Source organism: Mustela nivalis, assembly GCF_964662115.1.
Source record: "Mustela nivalis genome assembly, contig: HAP1_SCAFFOLD_1084, whole genome shotgun sequence".
NCBI classification, from domain to species: domain Eukaryota; kingdom Metazoa; phylum Chordata; class Mammalia; order Carnivora; family Mustelidae; genus Mustela; species Mustela nivalis.
The window spans coordinates 45,574-69,256 of NW_028135580.1; the positions used below are offsets into that span (position 1 = coordinate 45,574).

At 49.3% G+C, this 23,683-nt stretch overlaps 1 long non-coding RNA gene across 1 annotated transcript; it reads right to left on the reverse strand.

Moving 5' to 3' along the window:
- Positions 1-11,570: 11,570 nt before the first annotated feature.
- On the reverse strand, positions 11,571-16,234 carry LOC309857681. Its single transcript, XR_014307849.1, has 3 exons — positions 16,092-16,234; positions 13,672-13,886; positions 11,571-11,813 (listed from the first exon to the last, which is right to left on the reverse strand). It is a non-coding gene; the product is annotated as an uncharacterized lncRNA (long non-coding RNA).
- Positions 16,235-23,683: the final 7,449 nt, after the last annotated feature.

Genomic DNA, 23,683 nt, shown 5'->3' on the forward strand with positions numbered 1-23,683 from the left:
TTGTGCACTGGTAGAAAGGTAAACTGATACAGCCATTTTTTTTTTCTCAAAAAAGAATGAAACTATAATTACCCTGTGATGCAGCAATCCCAGTTTGGGGTGTATATCCAAAGGAAATGAAACAGGATTTCAAAGAGACATCTGCACCCCATGTTCACTTCAGCATTGTGCACTGTTGCCAAGACACTGAAACAACCTAAGTGTTGCATGGGTGAAGATTATGTGGGTCATGGACATGAAAAGTCTAGCGAAAAGAATATAGTCAATGATATTGTAATACCACGGTATAGTGAGAGATGATGATTACACTTACTGTGTAATACTGAGTAGTGTATGTAATTGTCAAATAACTGTGCCGTACACCTGAAACTAATATAAGATTGTATGTGCATTATACTTTAATGTTAGAGAAAATGTGAATGTTATTTGGTTATGGAAAAGAAGGAAATTCTGCTATTTGTGTCAACATGGATGTAACTGCAGGACATTATATTCAGTGAAAAAAGTCAGAAAGAGAAAGACAAATACTGAGTGCTATCATCTATCCATGGACTTAATAAAAATAAAGAAGTCAACTCACAGAAGCAAACAGTAGGATGATGGTTACCAGTGGCTGGGACGTGGGGCACATGGAGAGATATTGGTGTAAGGAGAAGAACATTCAGTTATAAGATGAATAAGTTATGAGGGTCTAAGGTATAGCATGGTGACTGTAGTTATAATACTGTATTATGCTCTCGAAACTTGCTAAGGAAATAGATCTTAAGCTTGCTTACCAAAAAAAAAAAAAAAAAAAAAAAAAAGGAAGGGAAGAAAGAAAAATTTTCAGGTGATTGTGAGGTGATGTGCTCATTAATTTGCTTGCAGTAATCATTTTATAAGGAATATGTACTATAAGTCATCAGATTGTACACTTTCAATATATGTAGTTTTATGTGCTTATTATACCTGAAAAAATCTGGGAAAAATATTTGCAATGGTAAATACGAGGTTATGAGAATTTTGCCACCCTTCACTATAACTAATAAAAGTAATGCTTCTAGTTGGTAAAGCATGCAAGCAACCGACCAGACAGGTGCAATAGGCGGAGCCCTCCCTTGTTACCTTTTCCCTTCTCCAAGCCCTCCTCCAGGCCCACAGCTTGCCCCGCCCATCGCACCCTCCTGGCTAATAGCCAGCCGGCGGCCAGGCCGGAAGTGATGTGGACAGCCGCCAAGGTTTGGGCCTCCTGTGGCTTCTGAGGCCTCACTGGGAGCGGGGCGTGGAAAACTAGCTCTAGAAAATGAAAGCTGTAATAGTAGGAAGAAGAACAACGACCGAAAGCCTGGTGGAATAACGCGAAGGGTAGAAGCTGGGAATCAGAGCCCAAATTGTAAGAGAACAAATGGAGAAGACAGATAGCGCCCGAAGGTGTGTGTGGTAGGTCCAGGTGTGAGGAAGACGGTTTGCAGCGGCACAAGAGATGGGATGCAGGTGTCCCGCTCAGCAGGGGGACGGCGTGGGGACCAGCATCCCACGGGGTCGTGGGAAGAGGGAGGGAGCGAAGGGAGGGCCTGAAAGGAGACCCCATGAGCCCGCGGAGTCCTGGATGCCTTGGCGGCGCCACGCGCCATGAACCCTGGGAGCTCGGCCTTTGGCCCCGATTCCTGAGGAATGCAGTGGGGGCCCCATACAGTTCAATAGGGCGGGGTGGTGAGCTCTTGAGACTGACTGATCCCTGAAGCAAATATAGCGTTTCCTTCTGCAGCCTGTCCTCTTGCCGCCCACTCAAGCTCCCGGTTCTATGATAGCACGTGGCTGTCGTTTGCCTGATTTGATTTTTGAGCTCAGTGTCTGCTGAGCTGATGCACTTAGACAAGGAGGAGGAGTCCAGCGTGGCAGCTTGGGGCTAGAGACGGCAGAGAGCACCAGTGCCTGCCTCTGGTTGGGTCATCAGAGAGCTCACTCTTCTTTTATGGGGAGGGCTGGAGCTCTCGGCCCAGCTGGGAGCTAATCCCAGGCCTTCTTAAGCTATACTGTGCTACACGTTCTCTCTTAGCTAGCTTCTTTCCTAACTTATCCTCAGTGGCTATTTTGTTTTTATTCTTCTGTCATGTTTAAAAGATTTTCTTCATTTACTTGAGGCAGAGAGCGAGACGGAGCCCCAGAGCAAGCCTGCAAACAGCGGGCATAGGCCAAGGGCAAGGGCAAGGGAGAGAATCTGAAGAGGTCCTTTCACTGGGCCCTGTGGGGACCCCGAGATCATGACCTGAACAGAACCATGAGTAGGAGGCTTAACTGGATCAGCCTGCAGGGGCTGCATATTTTTAAACATTTTGTCAAGATTTTACGTTGAAGTGATCTCTGTACCCAACGTGTGGCTCCAGCTCTCAACCCTGAGATCCAGAGCAGTCTCTGTGTCAGCCAGGGCTGGGGAAATCTGCCCGAACACCGAGGTTCATGTTCGTTACTAATGGCATGGGTAGAAAGGGTCTTTTTATTATTTCATTTTATTTAAATGTATATTATATTATTTATTTTATTTTATCTCAATTTTATTACTTTTATTTTATTTCAATTTTAATTTGTTTCTGTTTTAGGATTAAAACAACTTCTGTGTTTCCAGAGCCTGGGCATCCCATAGACAGTATCACCTTTATTGCTGATGCTGGGTTTTGAGAGCTGTTCATTCCTGGGACGTGGGTGTTCATTCCTTTCTGTTGAATTTCCAGGAACACATTTCTCATTGACCTCGCTAGCTTTTTTATTCCTTGCGGACAGAAAGTGACACACCCAGTGTGTACACACTCAGAGGCCGTTTCCTAGGATCTGGAGTTTGGGGAGGTGATGTGGGGGGAGCCTGGAAAAGAGGCGGGGTTTGACCCTACTGAACACTATTAGCACTGGCAATTCTATGATTGTAGTCAAGACGTCATAGTCATTTTCCTAGGAAGAGAGACGGTGTTTGGTTTGTGGGTTGCGTTGTGACCTTGTTTTTGTCTGTCCTGAGCAATATTGTCAGATGGCCTTGTTTTGTCTTGTTTTATCAAGGTCTCCAAGCAGCTTTGTCGGAGGTTGATATTCTGCAAGCATGATTATTTACTTACAAGCATGAGAAAATACAGAAAATACAGGCTGGGAGTGTCCGTTGCGGGGTGAGAGGCTGGCCTTGTTCGTTGTCTCTAGAAATCCCTAAAGCAGAAGAAAAAAAGAGAGAGCTCGGATCTTAACAGTTGTAGCTGTAGCTGCAAACCTGATGGGAAAGTATGACTTTGGCTGTGTCTTGAGATTCCTGTGTCTCAGTTTCTCGATTCACAATGGCTCAAAGGGACTTGTTCCTGCATGGGTTGTCCCAGGTGTGAAATCGACAGGGGAGGAAGGTTGATAAGAGCCAGAGGCCCGGATGGTGGTACACAGCGCTTTCGTGGATTCCCACCCCTCCGGGGCTATCGGGTCAAGAACGGCAGGCACAGGCATGTGCTCTCCTGTCCAGCCTGGGTCCTCCAATCACCTATGGCTTCGTTATATTTACATGGTGGTTTCAGTCCCCCAGTGGGGTCAGATTGCAATGACAGGTCCAGGAAGAACTGGGTTAGGGCCCGGCCTGCCCTTACTGACCAGTAGGTTGAGTTCCTTAGATGACTGGAGACAACGTCAGCTGAGACCACCTTAGCTATGACCCATACTCTGTGAGACAGGAAAAGAAAAGACACTGCTCAGCCCGATGCATTTGCCATCTCGAGGCCTTCCTGCTCTCCCATCTTGAGGGTGTACTTACTGTAGATCACCCGGATTGTAAGCCAACTGAGTATAACCTGTAGGGGTGTAGAATTGTGACAAAAGCATATTCCAGGGGAAATTGCTTCTGGCCATTTTTGTTTTCAGGGTGGAATCTCGATTGACCAGTGTCCCCTGATATTCAGAGGTGGGTTTCTGGAGGGGGAGTGAGGAGCCTGGACAGGGGAGTTTGCAGCCAAGGCCTGGCTGGGGGCTCTGCTGCTGTCAGCTGGTGGGGGAAATTCTCCTAATTTCTGTGGGCCTCAGTTTCCCCATGTGTAAATTACAGTTGATATTCAAATTCTCCCAAGTCCCTTCCTGCTCCAGTGTCTGCACGTGCACGAGGGACTGAGGTGCCTGTTATGGAGTCCTGGGGACTGGAGCCGGGACCTGACTTGGTCCCTTCTCTGTGTGTCTCCCACAGGAGCCTGGGCTGAGTCCACACTGAAGACAGAGAATGGAGAGAGGAGCTGGAAGACAGGATATCAGCAAGTCTGGAAGACGAGAATATCGCAAAGAAGAACAAGGCCATGGTGGTGCAGGTGGTTGCCCGAGGAGGGAAGAATAAGCCCAGGCGGAGTCCAGAAAACTGAAGGGAAACCGAGGAATGCATGAGGCAGCATGAGCTGAGGGGGATGACTCGGAGAGTCCCACAGTCCACAGTGAGCCCGTGCCCCTGGGGCGGGGCCCCACAGGATGGATCGGGATTCGCTTGTACTGCTGGAGAACTGTACCAGTTCCCAGAGGAGGAGGAGGTGCCCACGAGCTTCACCCTTGGAGCCGCCCTTACGGTGGATGTTTCCAGGTAAGTGTGGGCCTAGGGGGATCAGGGGCATTTGAATTAGAGTTGCAGAGGTCCACCTTTCCTGCAGACTATTGTTGTAAGGTCAGAAACGACCACAGTAGGGGGCTCTTGCCTCTGAGACAGTGATACCAATAATATTCTTTGGAATGTATTGTGGTAAAGGGCTTTATGCACTATATATTTTGTCCATATATATGTTCAGGGTCTCATTTTTCCTTAGTCTTAGTCCTTAGTGTTAAGAGCGTGGAATTCTGACATCAAGAGGATTTCACTGGGGAGGTCAAGCAGTGAGTGGGAGAATGCAAACAAGATCTTGTAGCATGTGGGAGTCTCAGTTCCTTGAGAGTCTGCCTTCTGCTCATGTCCTAATCCCAGGTCCCCGGGATCAAGTCTCATGGTGAGGGGGCGGGACAGGGGGCTCCCTGCTCAGCAAAAGGGCGCAGGGGTAGGCCAAGCACTCGAATCCTAATGACAGGGTGGGCCGTTGAGAAGACTCCAAGAGGGCAGTCCCTTCTTCATCAGAGCGCACCGCAAGGGCATGTCACGGGACATCGAGCGTGTTGCGGCTCCTCTTTAAGGAAGAGGATTTGTTGCCTTCTGGGAGAAAGCAGAGAGCATTCCTGCAGGACATTCGGTCTAGGACTGCAGTTGAGATTCGAGATTTTCGACCACTTCTGTTGGATCGGGGAAGGGATCTTTCTGAGAGCTTCCGCAGTGCTTGGCTTGGTCCTTGGAGCCGTGAATACAGAGGTCAATACAACATCATTGCAACTGTCACAGGGCTTTCTGTCGAGTAAGCAGAAGTGATGAGAAGCGGGGGTGGGGTGAGTTCCTGGGAGGAAGTGGCCAGTGCTGTCTGGGGCATGATGTCAGTGGTTGTTCCAGTCTCTCACGGTGTTTTTGACCTACCTTGGCCCCGGGACCCTAGACTGGGACCAGATTTCCGCTCCTTGGGATACTGCCTGCCAACACCTGGGTTCCAAGGTGGCCCAAAGCAGCCGACACTTCCCAGGTCTCCGGAGGAAACTGCTGGTATCAGTACCTCCCGCCTCTGACTTGGCCAGCTGGAGAAATCGAGGCAAGTTCACAAAGTCTAATAGGGGTGTCCTTGTCCTAACGATCAGTGATGTTGTGCCTTTGTGTCTGAGAACTTCCGTGCTTTCCAGACTTCAGTATTCTCTCTCCATATAAAAATCCTGTAAATAGGGGCGCCCGGGTGGCTCAGTCGTTGAGCCTCTGCCTTCAGTTCAGGTCTTGATCCCAGGTTCCTGGGATGGAACCCCACCTCGGGCTCCCTCCTCAGTGGGGAGCCTGCTTCCCCCTCACCCACTGGCCGGGCTTGTGTTCCCTCTGTCACTGTGTCTCTCTCTGACAAATAATGTAATTGAAGGCTTCCAGAAATGTGCATAGTGGCCATATTGTAGATCAAGTAACTAAAAACAACAGAGAGGCCTGGAAACGATTGCTGGGGTAAATTAAAGGCAATCGAAATGAATAGAAAGACATCTATCCCATGCATAGATTAGGAGACTCCAGGTGATTGGAATACCAAATGAGTTTCATTCGGACTCACATGGGAGAAGACACATTGGGGGCAAATGTGCAAGCTAATCCTAAAAATGTATATGCACATCGAGGTACTGAGACTAGCAAGATGGCCATGAAGCCTTAAACTGGAGAAATCCACTCCATGTCAAAGCTCATCATGAAGCTATGGTCATTAAAGCACTACGTTATGGTATAAGTAATCACAATGTATATATATATAGGAACAAGAGGGACTATTGAGTACAAAATTTCCCCATACACATATACAATGTTTAAACTTTTTTTTGGATTATTTCTAAGTCATCTCTACATCCAACATGGGGTGCAAACCCACAACTCTGCAGACAAAGGTCGCTTGCTGCACCTATTGAGCCACCCAGGAACCCTGGGTGTTTGTTTGATTTTTTTTTAAATTATTTATTTATTTTCAGAAAAACAGTATTCATTATTTTTTCACCACACCCAGTGCTCCATGCAATCCGTGCCCTCTATAATACCCACCACCTGGTACCCCCACGCCCCCGCCACTTCAAACCCCTCAGATTGTTTTTCAGAGTCCATAGTCTCTCATGATTCACCTCCCCTTCCAGTTTAGCCCAACTCCCTTCTCCTCTCTAACACCCCTTGTCCTCCATGATATTTGTTATGCTCCATAAATAAGTGGAAACCATATGATAATTGACTCTCTCTGCTTGCCTTATTTCACTCAGCATAATCTCTTCCAGTCCCGTCCATGTTGCTACAAAAGTTGGGTATTCATCCTTTCTGACGGCGGCATAATACTCCATAGTTTATATGGACCCCATCTGCCTTATACATTCGTCCGCCGGAGGGCATCTTGGTTCTTTCCATAGTTTGGCGACCGTGGCCATTGCTGCTATAAACATTGTGGTACAGATGGCCCTTCTTTTCACGACATCTGTATCTTTGGGGTAAATACCCAGGAGTGCAATGGCAGGGTCATAGGGAAGTTCTATTTTTAATTTCTTGAGGAATCTCCACACTCTTCTCCAAGGAGGCTGCACCAACTTGCATTCCCACCAACAGTGGAAGAGGGTTCCCCTTTCTCCACATCCCCTCCAACACATGTTGTTTCCTGTTTTGTTAATTTTGGCCATTCTAACTGGTGTAAGGTGATATCTCAATGTGGTTTTAACTTGAATCTCCCCGAGGGCTAGTGATGATGAACATTTTTTCATGAGTCTGATAGCCATTTGTATGTCTTGATTGGAGAAGTGTCTGTTCATATCTTCTGCCCATTTTTTGATATGTTTGCCTGTTTCGTGTGTGTTGAGTTTGAGGAGTTCATTATAGATCCTAGATATCAACCTTTTGTCTGTACTGTCATTTGCAAATATCGTCTCCCATTCCGTGGGTTGCCTCTTTGATGTTTTGACTGTTTCCTTTGCTGTGCAGAAGCTTTTGATTTTTTTAAAATAAAGCCATTGGTACACTTGACGAGGATAACCAAAGACTTTTACTAAAAGTAACTGGAATGAATGAACATCTACTTAATACTATGTTAACATTAAAACCTACTTAGCACTATATATCGATGGTAGTTGAAGAAGTAAAAGTAAATGTTTTTTTTGTTAAAGATTTTATTATTTATTTGTTGGAGATAAAGAGAGAGAGCAAGCAATCACAGGCAGGGAGAGATGCAGGCAGAGGGAGAAGCAGGCTTCCCCCCTGAGCGGGGAGCCCGATATGTGACTCGATCCCAGGACCCTGGGCTCATGACCAGAGGCCACGTCAGATACCCAACTGCCTGAGCCACCCAGGTGCCCCAAAGTATAATTTTCAAGCACAGGGTCTCACGTCAGTAGCCAGTGTTGACAACATGATGCTCTTAGCCCGTTGTGATGGAATTTTTCCCGGAGGTTTCGGGCAGGAATGAGGTCTAGGTAAAGGAAGCACCTTTGCAGAAAGGTATAGGCACGAATTGGCAAATGGGGGCGTGGGGTTTGGCGTAGAAGAGGACTCTCCCTGAGACCTGCCTCCAGCCCCCATAACAAGGGGTTCCGGGGCCAGTCACAGGGGAACTGGGTCCTCCGTGTGCCTTTGTTTCTTCATTTGTGAACCAGGAAAAAGGAAAGCTCCCATGAACAAGTGGACTGTGAAGACTAGAAGTGCTAATATGTAGGAAATCATGCGTCTCAAGAACTCTAAGGGACGTCCATGATCTCAGGGAGTTTCCAAACTGACTAAACACCGGACTTTAATAAGAAGATTCCAGACCCCACGTCAGCCCACTGAATCAGAATTGCTAGAAACCAAAAGGACGAGGTTGCATTTGTACTAACTCTCCGAGGCTGTTCTGATACAGTGATGAGTATATGAGTAGGGAACACTGAGTCGTATAACGTTCCTCTAAAACAGCAAAGTGGGAATAGCAGAACGCGGATCTTTTCTGTCGAGTCTCTCCGCCAGAGGAGTAAAGGAGGAGGACTCTGCAATGGAAGGAGACCTGGCCCACCTGACCCCATTTAATCTTCGCGCAGTTTCCATGTTTGATTAGAAAGAGGCCGCCAGGTGAATGGCACGAGGTCAAGTCAAAGGAATCTATCAAGCAGTGCTCCATCTTCTGAAACTTGTTTTTACCTTTCTGAAACTTGAATTTCAGTATAGTTATCGTACAGTGTTAACATAAGTTTCAAGAGTAGAATGTGGTGATTGAACATTTCCATACATTGCTCAGTGCTCATTCGCACAAGTGCACTTGTTGACGCCCTCTGCATTCCCCGATTCCCTGGTCCCCCTCCCCTCTGGCTACCACCAGTTTGTTCTCTCTAGTTAAGAGTCTGTTTCTTGGTTTGTCTGGCGCCCTTTTCTTTTGCTCTGCTTATATATTTTGTTTCTTACGTTCCACATACGAGTGGAATCCTACGGTATTGAGCTATCTCGGACAGACTTAATTGACTTAGTACAATATACTCTAGATGCCCCTGTCTCATTTCAAATGGCAAGATTTTATTCTTTTCTATGGCTGAGTAATATTCCGTGGTATAAATATACCGCATTGTCTTCACCGGTCATCTATGGACGGACATCTGGGCCCTTTCCAGAATTTGGTTATGCATGTATTCGTGCTTACTAGTGCTTATGTATTTCTGAGAGTAAATATCCCGTAGTAGGACTGTTGGATCGTAGGGGGGTTCTGTTGTTACGTTCTTGAGGAACCTCCATACCATCGTCCACAATGGCTCCCCCGGTTTGTGTGCCCAGCACTAGGGCAAGAGGGTTCCCTTTTCTCCGCAGCCTTGCCCACACTTGTTGTTTCTTATGTTTTGGGTTTTAGCCATTCTGACGGGGGTGAGTGCATATCTCATTGGTTCTTTCTGTTGCTTGTTTTTTGTTTGTTTGTTTAAGATTTTACCTGCTTCTTTGAGATAGAGAGTATAAATGGGGAGGAGTCGAAGAAGGGGTAGCAAGCTCCCCACTGAGCAGGGAGTCTGATGTGGGACTCGATGCCAGTGAAACGTGGTCCCTATGACATAATCAGAAGAGCAAGGAAAGCAACGTACACATAGAGGGGTCATCTAGGAGTCAGGGATGTTAAGTTCTTGAGGAACCTCCGTACTGTTTTCTAGAGTGGCTGCACCAGTTTGCATGGGCACCGAGAGTGTCAGAGGGTTCCCCTTTCGCTGTACTCTTGCCACAATCTGTTGTTTCCTGAGTTGTTACCTGTAGGCATTCTGACTGATGTGAGGTGGTATCTCACCGTGGTGTGGTTTGTATTTCCCTGGTATGGCACTCTTACTTTCAACACTCCGTAAAACTGGTGGTGCAAGTACTTTCTATTCAGTGAGGATGTCCTCGTATGCAGGCAGTAGAGAAAGAGTATTGAATATGCAACCCTCACGGAGTCCTCATTCCCTCCCTAGGAGTCCTTTGAAGTGAACTTCCCCGGATGAGAGATGACAGAGGAGGCTTTGACTTTCAAACAGCTGGTCACTGTTGAATAGACTTACTGGCATTTGTACGACACAACTCTGGGAGTGGAGTAGGTGGGAAAAATAGGATGTAAATAACATCTGTTTCACTGGGCGGGAACAGTAGTATACCAGGTCAGGTTGATACAGAAGGAAAGGGAAAATACAATAATGTCAAAAGTTTGAGGTCGAGAGATCCCTTCACACTGACAAACTGAAGGGGAGAAGTTTGGCAAGCTCATAGGGAACCAAACATGTCCACGGACTTTCGGTGTAATGCTCAGCCCTACGTATACGACCTTCCTAAACGGCAGACAGGCCTATAGGCGCACAGGTGCACATGCAGAAAAGAAAAGAAATACCACAGAGAGCTAAACACAGAAACATGTCCTCCCGGTAGGGTACGTAGAGCCTAAAGGTGATGGAGACTCAGTATAACTGTGACGATGAGAACCAAGCACATGTCCATGAGCATGTGTCCCGATCCTCCAAATCACCATGATAGGGAGAGCTTAGAGCATCCAATGTCAATAACCCACAAGTTCATAGTGGTTGTCCGAACCAAAAACTTTAATGACATAGAAGGGGGACAGAATGTTCTTTTCCACAGTGCAGTGCCGTCCAATACACATTGTATAGATATCCAAACATCAGAATTCTTCCAATGTACAAACAGAGATAGGGTTAGGAGATACCACAGGGAGCAGTAAAAGATGGCAACATGTTAGAGAAAGTGGTTAAGAGGAGAGGCTCGTCACCCATCCTCAGGGTCCACCACGTACCAGATTCCCAATTTCAGAAAGCAAAGCATGTGTCTTGCTGTGAACAGATCAATCTGATAGGTACTCTATAGCAATGCAACCAAAGCTGCTCTCACAGGAGTGGTGATGGGCACACTGGACCTTCTTGGTCTCCGGGTAGGCTAGCCGGGACATATGCAGCATTAACCATGGAGTGTCCTGGCCCAAGGCACAGGCTGAATTTAATCAGGAGGAACTGATCAGACAACTTCAGAATGTAGGCCATTAAGCTAGACATGTGGCCTGTCCCCTACAAACAAGGAAATGTCACCACCACCGGAGACAGCCACCTAACGGTGAGGAGATATTTTGGGTTCTGAAGGAGTAAGAAAATACAGCAACACATTCTTGTCGTCCTTTGGAACCCAACCTATCTCTCCTCCATGTTGCCGTCTCTTATTTGTGGTGACAGGGATTTGTGAAGAAAGACAGACCGGTCATCTGGTTCAATGGTCCACATCCTGAAGGTGTCTGATAACTCCCTCGTGCTCAAATTCAGGCTGAACGTCTCCAGGAAGAACACGGTGTAGTCAATGCTGTGTGCTTCTGGCATAGCCCAGTTGGTGGCCCAGAATGTCCAGTATGACATGTGGCCTCTTCCCGTGGTGCTGCTGACTCTGGTTCTCTGCAGGATGGAATTGAGAGCAGCAAGACTGAAGGTCTCTGGAAACGGGGGTGTGATCTAGGCAGGCATTGGTCTCCTGAGGGGTTTATCACAACTGGAGCTGAAGGGCAAGAAACTCTCTCCTCCAATGGGTCTCTTGCAGTAAAAATCATCGAGAATGGCTTGGGATTGTGATGTGGATTCTCAGCAAAGTGTCTCTCCCGTGCTCTCTTTGGGCTTTAACTTGATGTGCTGCTTTAGATGTCCTTTCATCCAGTGGAAAAAGAAGGGGTTTTAGGATGAAGTTTCAGGATGGGGTTTTCATTCACACAGGCCTCTCTTTTCTTAGTTTCTGCAGTCTTTGGCCTCTGAGAGAGGAAGAGTGAGAGAAATCAAATGTGAGTCTTGGTCAGATGCTACTGGTGGCTGAGCCTGGAGGGGTGGTGGCCAGGTGACAGAGGGCAGGAGCAAGCGGAAGGCCTCTCCAGAGGAGCAGCTGCAGGGGGAGCTGCACCCAGGCAGAGGGGGAGTTGAGAGCCCCAAGTCAGAAGTCATACCTTCACGAAACCGATAGGCAGCCTGTGTTGGAGGATGCAGGGGCCCCTGGGCTCCCCCAGCAGGGGGCTAGTGATGTCCCAGCTCAAAGCTGCTGTGAGCTTTTGCCAGATCCCAACTACCTCCTCCTCTGCAGCCACTTCCCCCTTGAGCCCCTCCATCAGAAGCCAAGTGATGGCTTGCCGACGCCTCCCGGGGAGGTGGGCACCTAGCACGCACCACGCGCGTTCCGAGACAGGCTGCTGCAGGAAGCAGGGGACCCGTGGCAGCCAAACACATCCCCTTTTCACCCTTGTCCCAGTCTTCTGAAAAGGAGGCCAGGCTTTGGAATGAGTCCTAGATTGGGAGAGCCCACAGGGGCCTATGAGTATCTCCAACTTCTTTTCTGCCCTGTGCAGAGGAGGAGCTGTGGCCCCAGGGGCTAAGGACCCCCGAAAGCCATGTGACCTGTGACTGAAAAGCCTGGGCTGAAAGCCAGGCTCAGGCCCTGTGCAAACCTGTGGTGGGGAGGGAGAGGACAGCCCCTGATCTGCAGGTGTGGGCAGGCAGTAGATACTGATGGTCACTTTTGGCCTCCCAGGAACAAGCCCAGAGGTGCTGAGGGAAGAGCCCGCGGAGGAGAAACCCCAAGGGGAATTCACAAAGGACAGCCTGGGTGTTATCAGGGACACTTCATTTTCCCTCAGGGACAACAAGGGTCTCTGAATGTTATCTCACACAGGATAGACCTTGGGGCATTTGTAGGAATAGTCTGAGTAGGTATAAGCTTCAGCAAAGTGTAAAGGGCACATGGAGAAGGATTCATGTTTGCTTTCTAGATTCTCATCCCTTCTTTCCCCAACTTTCCATAAGCGTAGAGCCTCTCATGGATTCCAGGGGTGTTCTGATGGGCCTGCAAATGGATAGATAGGAGAAGGAGTCCTGAGATTGTTTCCTGAGATGTTGTATAATGACACCATAGGATTCTTTTCTTTCAATCTGTCGTGGACCTGTCGGGGAGCTGGCAAGTCCTCGTAGTGACTTTGTGAACCATGGTTTTGATTGCCACAGGAAGCAAGAAACCTGAAATTCCTCAACCTCGATCAGGGAAGGGATCATGTTTTAGACACTGGGTTTCCAGGCAATATTCCTTCCTCATTGTATCGTGTATGATAGGGGCTGAGGAGAAGAAGCTTGACCCACCAGCTGGGTCCCAGGTGAGGGTTCTGTGTCCACCTAGCTCAGATTTCCTGAACGTCCCAAGAGGAGAGTGCATGTGGCAGTGACTCATTGAGACCTCGGACCTGGGAGGAGGAGGCTTGGAATTGGAGAAGCAGGGAAGGAGGGCAAGGAAGCCAAGAAAGCCTGTGGTTTCTGGCAGAGCTCTAAGTGTTTGATGGGTGTAATAATGCTGCTCTGCTGAGGAGGGCCGTGGGGCCTGCTTCGCCATGGGCATGGAGAGAGGGGAGAGGGAATCCCAGGACAGCCCCGGCAGGAACACAGCAGAGTTGAGCTGCATCCCGGTGATGGAGACCAAGGGCCAGCAGGGTGGCAGCCCCCATGCGAAACCGGGGAAGCACCAGCTGTGGGAATGGCCGAAGGAGGGAGAGCAAGTGAAGAGACAGTGTGTGGAGCTCTAATCAGCAGGAGAACAGTAGGAGTCCATGCCCCAAGCGCCAAAGGCATGATTACCTCTGGGCCCTAAGCTTGAAGACCAGGGAATCTGCATGCCAGTCTCCACTGGCCAAACTGCAGTATTCTCTTGGGAATCTTCTGTTTCATGACACGGAGGGCTTTCATGTGGCCATGGATTTGACAGCCATGCTGTCTGTCCCTCGAGTCCTCACCAGCATCACGCTCCAGCTTGGGAGGGTTCTTCATGCACATGGAAGCATCCAAAGCCAGTTCTGCAAGGAAAAGCACATCGACAGGATCCGCTGTGATTCATGAGCTTTCTGGACCTCCACTTCCATTGATGTCAAAGAAGGACAGTGGCCAGAATGAGAAAGGCCGTCTGACAGATCACAGGCCCGTGGACACAGTTTGATTACTTCCGGTTTTGGCTCTCTCTCTCATACTCAAGTAAGGCTCACTGGGCCAGGAGGCCAACAGGTTCCCAATGGACAAAAGTGAAAGCACGAGAAACGATCGGTAAAAAGAAACAGTTCTGGGAAAGAGAAGTTTCCACACACAAGGAAATTGTGCTGGAAAGAGGCTGTACTCTTGTCGAGAAGAGACTGTAGAGCGCAGCAAAGTCTAGGTTGCAGGGAAGCCTTTCGGGGTCAACCAGGGAAGAGCACACTGGGGAATGCATACAACATGCATCAACATGGCCAGCGTTTCATACCTGTGCACTACGTATAATATACACACCGAATAGACAACATGTGTGTGACCTAAGATAGAAATGTCTGTGTCTGTATGTATATATGTATGTATAAGGGAGTCAGTGATTAATGAGGGATTTGCGGACAGGCCCAGAGCGTTCTACCCCCGCTCTGCTCAGCTGCATCGAGTAAAAGAAAAGACACGGAATCCAAAAGAACGAGAAAAGCAGTGGTGAGAAACAGGTGACCATGGACATGTTCCATGGGGGAGTCGGTGGGAACAAGTCAGAGTAAAGGCATCTGCCCCAGCGTGTAATTGTGTATTCACCCCCAGCTGATAGGATGAAACCTAATCCCCCAGTGTGATGGTATGATGGGGTGAGCCTTTGGGAGGCAGCTCCTCCCCTAGAAGGGATTCGCGCCCTATAAAAGAGACCTCACAGGGTTCCGTCGCCTCTCTGCACTGTGAGGACAGAGCCAGAAGGCAGCCACCTCTGAGCCAGGAAGGCAGTGTCACCAGGCCCCGAATGTGTCCCTGTTTGATGGTGGTTCTGGCGCGCCTCCGGAACGGTGAGATACCGATTTCTGTTGTTAAGAAGTCAGCCTGTCTGAGGCATTTTTGTTATTATAAGCAGAGCGGACCAAGGAGCTGGCATGGAGCTTTTTTTCTTGCTCAGGCCTCCATGGGACGTGAGTCACAGAGAGAGGGAGGGGGCCAGCGGGTCGGGGCAGGACGGTGGGCGCCAAGGAGAAGTGACAGGCCGCAGGGAGAAGACAGTAAGGAGGGTGAGTGCTAAGGCCCTGGTCCGCGCTGGGCTTCCCCGAGCACTCACTGAGCTCTTTCTCCAGGGCCCTCCCTGGTGCCACAGTGCTGCTACTGATGTGGCCTCCCCCTGGGAACGGCATCTCCTCAATTCTCAGGGAGGTCAGCTCCTGACCGAGGAGCCCCAAGGCACCCCAGGCTCCAGGAAGGGACTCTGAGTGCTGGTGGCGAAGGAAGACAGGATGCAGAGGAGGGTGGAAACGCTCAGTCTTCAGGACATCTGAGCAGAGGTGGATCCTGAGGAGCAGGAGGCTGGGCATGAGGCCCCGGAGATGAAGGGAGCAGATGGACTAGATGGAGGACCCGAAGAGAGAGTGACCTGTATACTTCATGGGGTAAAGTGGACCCTTCTCAACTTAGAAAAGGAAAAAACAAAAATCAGTAGTACGCGGTGTTGCGAGGCCAGTATTTCTACAGTGTCTGTGAGCACCGAACAGGGCAGATGGGCTTGACGATGCTGAAGGAGAGAAAACTGGGCGCATGAGCCTTTCTGAGAAAGGCAGGCAGGATGGGGTCCGGGGATAGTAGATCTGCCTCAAACTGCTCTTCCCCACATGAAACAATGCCCTGACACCATTTCCAAGAGTTGAAACCCCACAGGCATCTGAGGATTCGATGTGACAAATTCATACATATTGTCATGCAATTTTGTTGCATCAGGGCCCCTATGAATTGTATTTCATGTTCCCAAGAACAATGAGACGGAGACCCCATTTTTTGTGGTTTTCAGTAAGCGGACTGAAGGGAAAATGCATGAGAAGAGGCGGAAGTTGGCCAGTTATACAGCCAGGAAGTGGCAAGGTCAGTACCTGGTTCAGAGCTGATACTGAACACCAGGCTCTTGCTCACCTTGCTGTATTGCAGCATCGTGGGGGCTCAACCTCATCCCATTGCTACCTGTAGCCACAAGTCTGTGATGACCAACACAGGGCCTAGAGCTTCCTAGTCACCTTCCCTCTCACCTCGGAGCAGTGGCGGTTGGTCCCCAGAACCCATGTTGGTGCCCAGGCTCCCGATGGCAGAGGAGAGGCTGAGCCTGGCTCTGTTGTCACCACGGTCCAAATGCTGGTCCAGCTGCAGTTGCAGGGAATCAGCCACCGGGGTGCTTGGCTGTGTCTGTGCCCCGGAACTTTGCACCTGTGCTCTTGGGAAAGTCAAGTTTCCACTGGATGGCCCTTGGTGACAGGGAGACTGCATCGGAGCTGAAGCGAGAAGAGATTTCAATGGGATCCATCCCAGGGCTCCTTAGCTGAGTGCTCTCAGAACACCCATGTCTGATGCCCCCGCCCCTCTGTGAGACCACCCTGGGAGCAGGTACAAAGGCAGGCATCATGGCTATGAAGGAGATGTCCCCATTGTCTCTGAGCCTGTGGATGCTGTGTTGGCAGGTGACCAGGCTGCAGAGTCCCTGAGGTGAAAATCACCCCCTGACTCCGCAGGGCCTTCGGATGGGCCCAGTAGCTCATGCCTATCATTCTGTTCATAGTAACCTTGGTGTGAGAGCCTAGAGAGAAGTTCCTGGAGAGTTCTCAGGGCTTGGGAGAAGGAGTTGTCCATGTGTAGTGGCAACAAAGAACGGGGGAAGAAGTTCAGCCTCGAGGCTTCAGGTACCCCTAGAAGAGGGAGTTGCGGAAAGGTAGCACGGGCCAACTTATGGGGCCTTTTCCCAGCTCTGAAGCCTTTTGAAGCTTCTCATCTGCAATTTCTGTCTGCCCTTCCGTCGGTCCACTCATCTGGATTCTATTGCCCCTTGGAGAATGCTAAATAACCGTGTGTTTCATTTGTGCCTCCCAAATTGCTGTAATGCTGAGGATGCCTGGTCTCTTTGGCCCTCGGGGAGGACGGGGAAACTCGGGAGAAGGTAGTCCTAGGGCGGAAAGGCTGTTACTGTCCACGTAAGGTTGAGGGACAAAACATTTCTTAGGCAGTTTCACTGTACCATATTGATCCAATAAGGAACATCATGGACTCCTTGCTGGCCCTAGCACATGTTTTGTTCAGCAGAGAAAGTCTCCTAACAGGGCCAATTTTTCTCCCAGAAGGGAGGTCCAGAAAATAGCCTGAGCGGGAAGAGACGGGAAGTGGATTTTGGCCTGCGCCCCTGTGTGAGCGTGGCCGGAAGGGGGTCACACTCAGCAGGCTCCACGTTTCTGAAGATCCTGGAGAGGGAAACAACTCTTTGCTTTGCCCCTGAATGATGCCCGTAGCCACGTAAGGTGCACAGGCTGCTGCTCATTTAGAGGGCATTATGCCACCAAGAGTGGACACGTGACAGAAACCGTATCCAAGCTGGGAAAATATCACTGATGCTGCACAGAGGGTGAAAAGCCCACCATCCACGGGGGAGGAAAAGCGGGACTAGAGCTTTGGCTTCACTGAATCCATGGGACAGGGGACAGACAGGACTGGGTGCTCAGGATCTTCCATGTAAATGCTCCAGAGGAAGGCCAACACCCGGGCAGAATGAAATTTGAGCTCAGCAGAAACAGCACAGACGCTGCCCATAGGGAGCAGCCGCATAGCAGTGTGGAGACCAGAGAGCTTGCAAGAAGATACACAGGACGTACAAGTGGCCATAGAATTTCTTGGGTCTAAAAAGTCTCTTCTTGGAAATAAGAGGCCTGTTACCAAGATGCCTCCAGGTGAGAGAGCGGTGGCTGAGGTTTTGTCCCTTTCTCTCCATTTCTCCTCTCTCACCTTACTTGGTCCCAACAGCCTGCTGCTTGTGAGGGGGCAGGTGACACAGGAACAGTGTGGGACAGAAGGAAAGGAAACTTGTCTGACCCACATGATGCCTTTTCTTCTGAAGTAGGCTCCACATCCAGTGTGGATCAGAACGTGGGGCTTGAACTCAGAACCCTGAGAGGAGGACCTGAGCGCAGATCAAGAGCTGGAGGCTTAACCCCCGGGTGTCCCAGTGTTTTGAAAATAAAATCCAAGAGCATATTCAAACCAGTATGGGTCTACAGGGCCTGTTGGCAGGGATGCATCTCTCAGCCTATTTATGTTGCTGTATACAGAGAAGACAGGCTTCCTGGGACCCTCCCTTCCCAGGAAGTTTGTGCCCCTCACAATGGGGTTACTTACCATCTACATCCAGACCCTCGAAGGTTTCCTCCTTGTCACGTGTAGATGAGGCACTTGTACAAGGCCTCCAGGTGTCTGGCAGGTGATGGCCAATTGAAGAAGTCAAATGACATTCATCCAGAGAGTCCTGTGGGACGTCATTCTCTTCTACCACGGGCAGCTCCGTGCAGAGCCTCGAGTTACAGGGAGGACTGGAGATGCAACAGGAAGGCTGAGTCAACATGGAGTCCCAGTGGTTTAGGGCAGCGGGGAGGACGGTGTGGTCACAGAGAACAAACGGGAAGTCCCCATCAGGGGAGAGGAGCCATTCTGCCTCCCTCTGGGGAAGGGTGTGGATGAAGCAGGGATAGATCAGGGAAGGAGAGAGGGAACCAGAGCAAGAGGTGGTCAGAGCATGGCCAAAATGGGAGTTTAAAGGAAGAGAGTCTGAACCTCCCCAGTGCACCACCGTCCCAAAACAAACAGCACACTCAGAAAACAAGAAAAGCAGCACCAGCACTTTGGCCTACGTCTTGTTGAAATTTGCAGAAAGGAGCAAGACCACCCCAGGCTATGGCAGCATTGGAGATTCCTAGAATGCTTGTGTGTCCCACGAATTTTATTTTTTTTCTAAACAGTTGTCTTGCCATGAATTCCTACCCACGTCATAATGCAAAAGCAGCAGAGGTAGATGGCATCTTTGGCCTGATTTGGATCAAAGCGTGACCGTGAGAAGGCAAGAAGTCCAGTGTGCTTAATATACTTGCATCAGGGGACTGCAGACTCCAGGCTTGGGAGGGATTGAGAAAGGGGCTTATAGTAGTGCCCCAGAAAAGCAGAAACCATTGCTAATGGCCCGTTTTGTGCATGTGAGAATGGGTGAGAGAGGCATATTTAGCAATTTCTAGATTTGCCTAGATCACCAGATGTCACCATTGAATTAAAGCCCATGAATCTTCAGAGTTACCTGGGGCATATCGGGTCTTGGTCTTCTACCTCCAAAAGATCATTGTGATTTTCTACAACTAAAGAGAGACAGGGCCAGTCACATTAAACGGAATGGCATCGGTACGTTAAAATAAAATATCCGCTGCAGCTAACACTCGGGCATAATTTTCCTTAATGGGGCAGAGGGTAGTGTGAGAGAAACCCTCCAGGAGGCCTCCGGGAGTGCCTTGGTAATGTGTCACGGTTTGCTTTCCTTAGGCCTCGGGCACGAGCTCCCTGATGTGGTGGGGCCACATGGAAAGAGACTGTGTAGAGTGAAACGTGTGTTTTACCATGGATTCTGGGGGAGAGCTTGTCTGAGTTTTAAAAACGTACTGCGTCCTTCTCACCTTACCTTATCTCATGAGATGCTCTAGGTGTGATGGTTGAAAGGCATTTAGACATAGAGACCAGACTGATGGATTGAATCTGCAAACCCTCAAATCAAGAGGAATCTTGTGTGTACAATTCCTTCGAGTACACAGACGTGGGAGCCATGCATGGGGAGGGGGAATGGCCGGGCTCAGCCTTGCTCAGGGAACCATTCAAGCAAGCTGATGGCAGAGGCGTGGATGTCCTGATACAGCTGTGATGACTCACTGAATCAGAGCAGTCAAACCAGGGAAACGACAAAGCCAAAGATGCAGGTAAAGCTGACAGCATCTTTGAAAAGGGACAAAGAAAACAAGGTCCATTGTATGGGTATAAAAACGAGAGCCCTGGAGATGAGGAGAGACAGTTAAATGGAAATCAGGAGCAAAGACACCTGCGGCGTTGCATCACAAATGTGTGTGGGTTGTGACATCTACCTTGACTCCAATGTCCTAACGTATATCAGAAGACATAAGCAGAGCCTGGGATGAGGAATGAAGGGCGGGTCTGTGCCTCACGTGATATCTGTGCTGTAAAGACTGGCCTAGCGCCTGACTGGGATCCCTATATCTACCCAACTCCTACACAGCAATGGCAGATCTCAGCGTAAGCAGAGGTTGGAATAGCAAACATAAGGGGTCAGCGAGGGAGTCGAGTTGGAGCTTTCTCAGCTTGACAACGGAGGACTCACTAGCTACTTCCAGAGCAGAAGAACTGTCCATATCATCGAAGGAGTTTCTGTCAGCCCTCGTAGAGGTCCCATGCAGGTCAGCCAGGTCACGAAAGGCTGAGTGAGTCAAAGAGCATTGATCCAGGGAGTCCCATGGGGGATCCTGCTCTTCCACCTCTGGCAGACACAGACTGGGCCTGGGAGGGTGGGGAGATCAGAACATGAAAACAAGAAAAGGAGACACCCCATAAAACTACGCTTTCAGATGGGAGGCCGAGAAGTAGAGTCATAAGAAAGGAGCACAGCCACTACTCACCGCAGAAACTACCCTGCTGTTTCAGGGACAGAGTATGGCTGCTAGGGGGAAGTACAGATAGCCAGAGAACAGAAGGATCTCAGGGTAGAGGCGACAGATCTAAGCTTCTGAGCATCAAACTCTGAACCATGGTGGAATAGAAGTCGAGGCTCAGAGTATACATCGACCATTTTAAAGGTGGCTTCGACACTTTTGCATAAATTCTGTGGCTGTTACGTTTAGGGACCTAGTGAACACAGGATGCCTTTTCAAAGGCATCCTCAGCCTGGAGCGATCTCGTGTCCTCAGTGCCTCTTTCTCTAAGTACGGTGACGTGATATGACGTGACGTGACATGTTTCCTAGGTATTCTTTTTCTACAGTGTATCCTTAATGCGGTAAGACCGCGGAGGGAGACACAGCTCTGCCCCTCTCTGTGGATTTAGTGAAAGAAGAGAAGAGGGCAATGCTGAGAATCCCACCGACTAGTCAATTCATGCAGGTCAAGTGACTGCAGGTGACTGAAATGGAGGAGTCCAAAAGGAAAGGAGACGTGTAACACAGGGAAGACACACATCATGGTTCAAGGAGAGGGTTTGTGTTTGGAGAAGGGATGAAAGTGATAGGTTTGTCAGTTTCTATTTGTTCCTTAAAATAGTCCTTCAATTCACCACTGAAGGAAGGCAAGGTTCTTCAGAATTACCTGGGGCCTAGGGGGTCTTGGTCCTCTTCCTCAAAAAGATCATTAGGACTTCCTAGAAATGCAGACAGACAGGGCCAGTCACTTTGCACAGATCACCACTTGTACATTAGAACCAAGCATCGACTACAACTACCATATGGGGAGAATAATCCTTAGCGGGGCAGAGGAAGGCATGGAAGAAGTCCTCCAGGAGGCCTCAGGGAGTGTCTTGGGAATTTGCCACAGTGTGCGTTCCGCAGCCTTCGGGCCCGAGCTCCCCGTAGTGGTCAGGCCACAGACAAAGGGTCTCTGTACAGAGTGACACATGTGTTTTCCTACAGGTACTGGGGAACAGCCTCCCTCGATTCTAAAACCTTATTGCAAACTTCTCTCATTACCTCACCCCATGAGATACTCTAGGTGTGATGGTTTAAGGACATTTAGACAGAGACCAGACTGACGGATCAAATCTGCAAACCCACAAGCCGAACGGAATCTTTTGTGTACAATCCTTTGCGCTCCACAGACATAGGAGCCGTGCACGGGGAGAGGCAAAGCCCAGGCTCCGCTTTACTCGCGGGAAGCATCTAAGCCAGCTGATGGCAGAGGTGTTGATGGCCTCATACAGCAACGTTGACTCCGTGAAGACAGCCAACACAGAGCACACAGACAGTGGGGATGAGAGCAGTCAAACCAGGGAAAGGACAAATCCCCAGACCTAGGAAAGGCTGATGGCATCTCTGGACGGGCACGACAATTCAAGGGACATTGTATGGGAATGAAAAGGAGAGCATGGCAGATGAGGAGAGACATTTAATGGAAATGAGGAACGAAGACAGACACCTCAGCTTACGCAGCCGAAGGGAGTGTGAGTTGTCACATCTGCCTTGATTGCAATGTCCTAACTTCTGTCAGAAGCCCTAAGCAGGGCCTGGGATGAGGATCAAAGGGCAGGTGCATTTCTCAGCTGAGGTCTTTGCTGAAAAGGGTATCCCAGAGCCTGACTCTGATCCCCATGTCTACCGGGCTCCTACACAGCGGTGACACCTGTCAGCATAAGCGGAGGCTGGGATAGCAAACCTAGTGGGTCGGCCTGGTGGTCGATTTGGGGCTTGGTCAACTGCACCATGGTGGACTCACTAGCTACTGCCAGAGCAGAAGAGTTGTCAATGTCATCAAATGAGTTTATGCCAGCCCTCGTAGAGGTCCCTTGCAGGTCAGCCAGGTCAGGAAGGGCCGAGTAAGTCAGATAGCCTCCATCCAGTGAGTCTCCTTGGGCGTCCTGCTCTTCCACCTCTGGAAGCTTTCTGCTGGGCTTGGGAGGGTTGGAAGATCTGACCGTGAAATCAAGGAAAGGAGACACCCCAGTATCCTACCGCTGTTAATGGGAGGCCGAGTAGTAGAGTCGTGAGAAAGGAACGCCTCCCCGCAGAAACTACCCTCCTGTTTCAGGGGCAGGGTATGACTGCTAGGGGGATGTACATACAGCCAGACAACAGAAGGGTCTCAGGGTAGAGGCTACAGATCTAAGCTTCTGAGTAACAAACTGAAGGATGGTAGAATAGAAGTCGTGGCTCAGAGTATGCATCGAGGGTTTGAAAGGTGGCTTCGACACTTTTGCATAAATTTTGTGGCTGTTACCTTCAGGGACCTAGTGAACCCAGGATGCCTTTTCAAATGCATCCTCAGCCTCGAGCGATCTCGTGACCTCAGTGCCTCTTTCTCTAACTACTGTGACGTGACGTGACGTGACGTGATATGTTTCCTAGGTATTCTTTTTCTACAGTGTATCCTCAATGTGGTAAGACCGAGGAGGGAGACACAGCTCTGCCTCTCTCTGTGGATTTAGTAAAAGAAGAGAAGAGGGCAATGCTGAGAATCCCACTGACTAGTCAATTCATGCAGGTCAAATGACTGCAGGTGTCTGAAATGGAGGAGTCCATTAATGAACGGAGACGTGTAACACAGGGAAGACACACGTCATGGTTCAATGAGATGATTTGTGATTGGAGGAGGGATGAAAGAGATAGGTTTGTCAGTTTCTAATTGTTCCTTGAAATACAGTCCTTCAATTCACCCCTAAAAGAAGCCAAGTTTCTTCAGAGTTACCTGCGGCATAGTGGGTCTTGGCCTTCTTCCTCCTCATGATTCAGTTGATATTCTGGAAAGAAATACAGTCAGCACCAGTGAGTAATAAGATCCCCTCTTTCCATTAGTAATCCAGTGTCTGATGCAATCCAGGTATTCAGGTATGCATAATGTGGGGACAGATTTAGTGAAAGTAATATTGGAAGGTGCCCTCCCGCATTCCCTTGTGGTTACTGCCTGGATTTCGGAGACTGAGCCATTGTGTACGAGATCATCATGACAGTGTCCCCCGTCGGAAATCGGTGTACACACTTTAACTTCTCTGTCCTCACAGATTCTGGGAAGTAAGCCTCCCTCTGTCCTACAAGGAGTACTGCAGTATTCAGCCTCTCTCA